Raw genomic sequence first — 6,794 nt, forward strand, 5'->3', positions numbered from 1 at the left:
AATTGGAAATAACTTACACCTAGAAATTATCATGAATTCTATTCCAGCACTGGCCACATGGGGCCACTGTTTACTTGAGTCTTGATTTCTATTCCAGGAATGCTTTTTATGCTTTCAAAGCTGTGTATGGGTGCTTAAAATAAATAACTCTGCTGCTTTGTTTAGTTATTTATTTTAAGCACCCATAAGTAGCAATTGAAACAGACCCCCCCCATCAGCATTGTTCGAATTATCTCTAGTGCAAATGGAAGGATACATATATTTTAGGATATCTTCTGTATATCTGCAGCAGGTGGGTTTGTGTGCCTGTGGCCTTTGTTGCAGGGAGTAGGTCTGTGTGTGTGTGTGTGTTTGTTATTGTGGCCAATACTGGAATAGACATGGATACTGGAAAGAGGGCAAGGGGCCGGAGGGGGGAAGAAAGGACATAAGAGGTGGCGGCGGCGCCATGTTGGTTGAGGGCAGCAGGGGCTAAACTAGATTTCTGCATCTCTGCATTTCAGGGATCAGACTAGATGCTTCTGGGGGTCCCTGCAGAGAAGGAAGGCTGGAGGGACCCCCCCCCAAAAAAAAATCCCCTCTGGGAGGAGTCCCAACAGTGCCTAAGGGGCCTGGCTTCTCCTTATTATTATATATTATAATATATTATATTATAATATTATTGTTGTTGTTATGTTATTATATTATATAATTATATATCCTGTCATTTTATCCAGGCACCCCCAACCTGCAGCCCTCCAGATGTTTTGGACTACAATTCCCATCATCCCTGACCGCTGGTGCTGTTTGCTAGGGATCATGGGAGTTGTAGTCCCAAAACATCTGGAGGGCCGCAGATTGGGGTGCCTCGATCCATAAGCTGCCGGGAGTCCCTGTCTGGGTTTGCTGGGAATGCGTCCTATTAATGATAATAATAATGATGATAATGAGGAGGATGCTTCAATTTGAAGAATCGTTACTAGTTTTGTAATGATTTCCCCATCCTAAATTTCTCAAAGCTGCCTGGGAGGAAGGGAGGGTATAGGATAATATATATATACATATTTGTCAGATCCCCTGACAGTATTATACATATATATAGATACACACACACACACATAATAAATATATACGTAAATATACATAATAAATATAGACATTGGCTTGACCAAATGACTTAAACCATTCCTATCAGTTTGCCAAGAATTTCTCGATGGCTCAAGAAACCTCATTTTGTAAATTTCTCAAAACCTCAAATCAAATGTAAAAAATCCATCCTTGATCCTGTTTCTGCCCCGCCCCCAAACTATCCCTTGGCGGGGAGTTACAAAGGAGGGAGCTGCTCTCTGCAATGGATCTTTGAGGGCAAGTCTCAGGGGGCAAGCAGGTGGATTTCAAGGGCAAGCTGAGCTGTGGCTCCAATTCAAACCCGGGACCTGAGCCAGTTGCCCCACACGTTCTTTCCCCTTGGCAAGGCTGGTCTCTGCCCCCCAAACTTTGCGGACACCGTCCAATTCCTGCCTCTTCCCAGATCAGCAAGTGGCTGGCAGTTCCCCAGATGGTGCGGGTTGGAGAGCAAGAGGCTGGGAGGGCCCAGGATGCCAGAAGGTCTGGCCTGCGAATCAAGTGGCAGGGAGTTCCCAAGGAGTAGACGTCCCCATCTCCAGAGGCGAGGGGATTTCTTCATCTCCAGTGGCAGGGAGTTCCCAAGGTGGCAAGCACTGCAAGTCCATTCAGTCAGCTGGCAGGCGGGCCTAGATTTCCAAAGGGAGTTTTCGCCCCGGAAGAGGGCGGGACTCGAACCTGCAGCTTCAGCTCTAGCAAGGGATTTCAGCGGAGGGAGGGATCCCCTTGAAGGGGTGGCGTCGCCCGAGACTTTTCAGATGAGAGGAATGAAATTTTTATATACAGGGCGGTTCACAGACCAATGAACAAATATTAATGAACAAATAGTATTTCTTATTATCATTTTTGTATTATCTTTTCCTATTCTTTATATTGTCACGGCGTCGGGTTGGAGGAACGGTGCCGGGTTCGAGTTTGGGGCAGCATGTGCATCCCCCTCTCTCGTGCGCAGGTGGCGATGGAGGGGCTGTGCCGTCCTGTGGCGCCCGATGACCTGGAGGTAAGTCTTGGGAGTTGTAGCGCCGCGTGACCAAAGGGTTCCGGGTGCAAAAGAGGGCCAGGGGATCGACACATGCGATTTGGAATCCGGCTCCTGTGGCTGAAGGAAGCCCCATGGCAACTGACGGAGCTGGGATTGGGCCGGGCCAGGCACCGACGGTGAGTCTCGCACGTGGTACCCCCATGCGTCTGGGGCGGGAGGCTTACAACCCTGCGAGGTGGGCCAAGGGGATCGGAAGGAAGCGTTGCAAGAACGGTTTGCTCTGAGCCAGGTCTGGGTGTGAGGAACTGGGCTTCTCTCTTTATTCTTTTCATTTCTCTCTAGGGCGCCACATCTCCATCCAGGTGGGCGCCGGGCACCACGCCGCCCGCCTCGCCAACAAGACCCTTAAAGGCGCCGGCTGCTTCTGCTACCGCATGGCTTTCTGGGGAGAAAGCGGTGAGTTGGGTTTGGCTTGGGTTGGTGGAACTGCCTGCTGCGGGAAGGGAATTCTAGCAGAGCCTCCGACACCTGAACCCCCTGCCCACCTGACTCTGTCTTCCTTTCCCTCCGGGTGCTCCTGTCCGGCCCGCAGGGGGAGCGCATGGTCTGGTGGGAGGAGAGGCTTCTCCTTGACAGCGGTGGCAAGTTCCAGGTAAGCCATCTCAGAAAGTCTGGTGCCTTTGGGACTGCCTGCCACTGGTGTTCCTATCAAGACGTGGGGCTTTTCAGTTCGAAAAAGAGACTCCCAATTCCCCTTTGGGACTCCCTGCCACTTTGAAACGCCTCTGGGGTGAGACATTCAGCAGGTGTCGGATTCAAATTCCTTCCTGGCAGGAGGAGCTGCTGCTTTGAACCCATGTCTTGCAGGCGGTGCTGGAAGCGGGCGCCATCGCGGTGGACAACATAGCATAAGCGGCCAGAGGCGGGTGCGAGGAGCACCGCCAGGTGAGCGATGGTGAAGGGGAGGGGAGGTCCAATGCTTGGGGGATCCGGGGTTCGAGAGACACACAGGCACATACGAACAGAGGCGCCCCAGTTCGAGGGCATCGGCAAGGTTGCTTTTTGAGAGGGGAGGGCCTCGCACCCGGGACTGCCCTCCCACCCCCAGCCCCAGAGGCAGCCTGGCCCTGAACTACCCGCTTTGCATTTGCAGGACCAGGTCCGGATCGTGGAGCTGCCCGTCGGCATGCCAACAGACTGGCCCCTTTCTCAAATTCGACAAACCAGTCAGCTCCCTGCCTCTCTAATTCACTGGGCATTCAAGTATTTGCTTGGAAATTAATTCTCTTTTTTAATTTAGGCCTCTTCCAAAACATTTATCTTAAGATGTAACGTGCAAGTGTACCACTTTGGGATGCTAATTAATCTCCTTGGCAGATCCTGTGCCTGTTTTTACACGGATCCCTCTTTCAGTTCTTGTGGAAAAAGTCTGCCCTACTGTTATTTCTCAGGTCTCTCTGGGTTGTGCTGAATTCTTGCTCCCAAAAAGGGGGAGGAGAAGGAAGGGGGAAGTTTTGCCTGACGGAGGGAGGGAGAAGAGGGAATCTTTTGAGAGGAGATGTCAGTGCCCCAAAGATGCCAGTGCCAGGGCCCTCCTGCTGCTGCCTTGTGGGGCGAGAGGGGGAAAGGGGATCTTTTGAGACAAGACCCAAACAGCTTGTTTAACCAAACACCTGATTTGCCCAGCAGTGTGGCAGTGAAAGGAAAGAGAAGAAAAAGAGGCAAGGCAGGTAACAGACATCTCCATGCAGTTGCAAAAGGTGGGTTGCCTCCATGGGCTGTGCTTTATTCCTTAATGTCGAATGCTACATCTGCCTAAGTCCACTTCCATCCACCAGAAAAGCTTCTTAGCCGCAAGGAGCCAAGGGAACGGTGGGAAATACCTAGCTATCTCTCTAAATCGTTAAGACCGCACAGTTCCTACACTTCCACAAGGCCTGGTCCTTTCCAGAGGTGCAGCCTGCCTTCCCCAATGGTGGATTTCTGCTCAAACAGCTGGTTGAAAAGTCTCTTTTCCTCTCCTTACACCCTGGCAATCCTCTCAGCTAACAGTCTCGATTCCTCAATGGTCAGAGAGATTGCATTTTCCCACGGTCTCTCCAAAAATGGAAAACGTAGTGTCAGAGCTGCCCCCAGGTCCCAGCTCACAGAGGACCAACGCTAGGTCGTCGTTATATACAAAAGTCTTTATTGAAGTTCAGTTTCCATTTCAAAGCCGTAGCGCGCAGCTCTACGTCTTAAACCCTAGACCGCCGAAGTTCCCTCTGAATCTCCTCCCCTCTGACACCAGTTTAAGATTCTAGCCCTGCTCCACCTCTGCCTCTGCCCTCTCCTCCTCTGGGTCCTCCTGTCTGCCAAGGCATTCCCCTTTCTGCTCTCTTCTGACGCTGAGTCGCCTGACTCCTCCCCCTGCCTCCGGCGGGCTTTAGGACCTGGTTCCCAATCCTCGTTCTCTGCTGTCCCGCGCGCCTGTACATTTGAACTTGGCTCTCGCGCCAACCCAGTGACCTTCCTCCTGACCGTTACACTGCTTCTATCACTGCTTCCCTCTTCCGGGGTGCTGGCTGGATCTGACCTCCCCTCCGTTGCCTGACTCCCCGATGGAGGCGTGGTCAGCCCTGACTCATCTTCTCTCCCTGCTGGGGGAGACGCTGGCCCCGATACCTGGGACTCTTCCCCCCCACTATGCTCTGGTGGGGAAGCTGGTCCTGATTTCCAACTGCTGCTCTGGGAGTCCCCGCTGGCCCCTTGCTTCTGGAGTGTCCCCCTTGGGGCCCCCCTTGCCCTGGCCACCGGCGCCCCCTTCTGTGAATCTTCCGATTCGCTGGAGAAGCTCATGGAATCTCTCGGGCCACTGTCATCTTCTCCTACGCTGCCCTCAGATTCTTCCCCTGCGCTCTCCATCTCCTCCCTTCCCTGTGCCTCTGCTCCTGAGCCCCTGACACGTAGCAATTTGTAATGTCTTCATACAGTTTTGGGGTGTGTGCTTCTGTGTTAGCCCTTAAAAATCAACTGTGCAAAGATTTAAGACTGTCCCCCGCTATGCACCCAGGCTGGGAGCCCCAATGGCAGGAGACTAAGTGGGCTGAGCCCCTGCAACGGGGGCCAAAACCAAAAGCCAATTGAATAATTTACATTGGCAAATACTGGCATGTATATGCGTTTTGGAAATTTGCAGCAGTTTGTAATGTTAAGAGAGGTGTTCAAAAGAAAAATCTTTATACATTCATGAGCATTCCCTTAGAGCAGGATCATTCCACACACACACCCCTTTTTCTGGAGGTATAAATGTTCTTAGCAGATGAACAACCACCCCGAAGGTTTCAGGCCTCCTGCTGACTGTTGAAATGCTCCTGGGGAGACTGTAAGCAGTACCTCCTCCGCTCCCAGTTAGCAAAAGGGTATGGCAAGGTGTGCTTCATGGCGCAACTTGCAGCTGCAGTTTAAGTTCCCTTAAAAGTGCAATTTCATAGGGAAACACTGACACCACAGCCAAGGTTGGTGGTGGTTTTCCTGCACATTCCCGCCTTGCCATGGGTTGGGCTAGATGACCCTTGAGGTCCCTTCCAGATATAGATATAAATGCAGCATATAAATCTTTGCTGCACAACCAAGGGTGCAGGATTGTTCCCCATAAGGGACTCCTGGATGTTCCTGCGATGCAGCGGGTTGGACTGGATGACCCTTGGGGTCCTTTCCAGGGGTTTATATACCATCATTATTCTTTGGAAAGGGATTCAGAATCAAGAGACAGAGATAGCATTCCTTAAAGTTACTTGTATGATGGGAAAGTAGCCTCACTTCCTGTGAGTTCCCTTATTCCTTGCACGTTAATTTGAGCTTGGTGCCCATTTTTACACGGACCCCTCTTTCAGTTCTTCTAGAAATAAATTGCACCCCCCTCCCGTTATTTCTTGGGTCTCTATGGACCGTGCTGAATTCCTGTCCCCAAAAAGGGGGAGGAGAAGGAAGGGGGCAGTTTTGCGTGACAAAGTGAGGGAGAAGAGTGGTGAGAGGGGGAACGGGGATCTTTTGAGATGAGATCCAAACAGCTCCTTTAACCAAACACCTAATTTGCCCAGCAGCGTGGCAGCGAAAGGAAAGAGAAGAAAAAGAGGCAAAGCAGCAGTGGAAAAAGATAGGTTGTCTGTATGGGCTCTGCTTTATTCCTTAATGTTGAATGCTACATCTGCCTAAGTCCACTTCCATCCACCGGAAAAGCTTCTTAGCCGCAAGGAGCCAAGGGAATGGTGGGAAATACCTAGCTATCTCTCTAAATCGGTAAGACCGCACAGTTCCTACACTTCCACAAGGCCTGGTCCTTTCTAGAGGTGCAGCCTGCCTTCTCCAAAGGTGGATTTCAGCTCAAACAGCTGGTTGAAGTGTCTCTTTTCCAATCCTCATACCCGTAAGCCTGGCAACCTCCCAGAGAACAGTCTCTATTCCTCGATGGTCAGGGAGATTGTATTTTCTCACGTCTCTGCAGATAGTGAAACCCTTGCATTTACTAATCTCTTAATGCAGTTTGGGAGGGTGTTTGTCAGCCCTTAAAAATCAAGTGTGCAAAGATTTAAGCCGGTATGCACCCAGGCTGGGAGCCCCAATGGCACGAGACTAATTGGGCTGAGCCCCTGCAACAGGGACCAAAATCCAAAGCCAGTTGAATCATTTACATTGACAAATACTGGGACGGATGTATGCGTTTTGG

General features: G+C 51.1%; 1 long non-coding RNA gene across 1 annotated transcript; it reads left to right on the plus strand.

The window, feature by feature from the left end:
• The first annotated feature begins 1,606 nt into the window (after positions 1–1,606).
• Positions 1,607–2,739, plus strand: LOC307203567. Its single transcript, XR_013833295.1, has 3 exons — positions 1,607–2,104; positions 2,429–2,542; positions 2,679–2,739. It is a non-coding gene; the product is annotated as an uncharacterized lncRNA (long non-coding RNA).
• The last annotated feature ends 4,055 nt before the right edge of the window (positions 2,740–6,794 follow it).

The sequence above is a fragment of the Podarcis cretensis genome, assembly GCF_951804945.1.
Source record: "Podarcis cretensis genome assembly, chromosome: 14".
In the NCBI taxonomy this organism is placed as follows: Eukaryota; Metazoa; Chordata; class Lepidosauria; order Squamata; family Lacertidae; genus Podarcis; species Podarcis cretensis.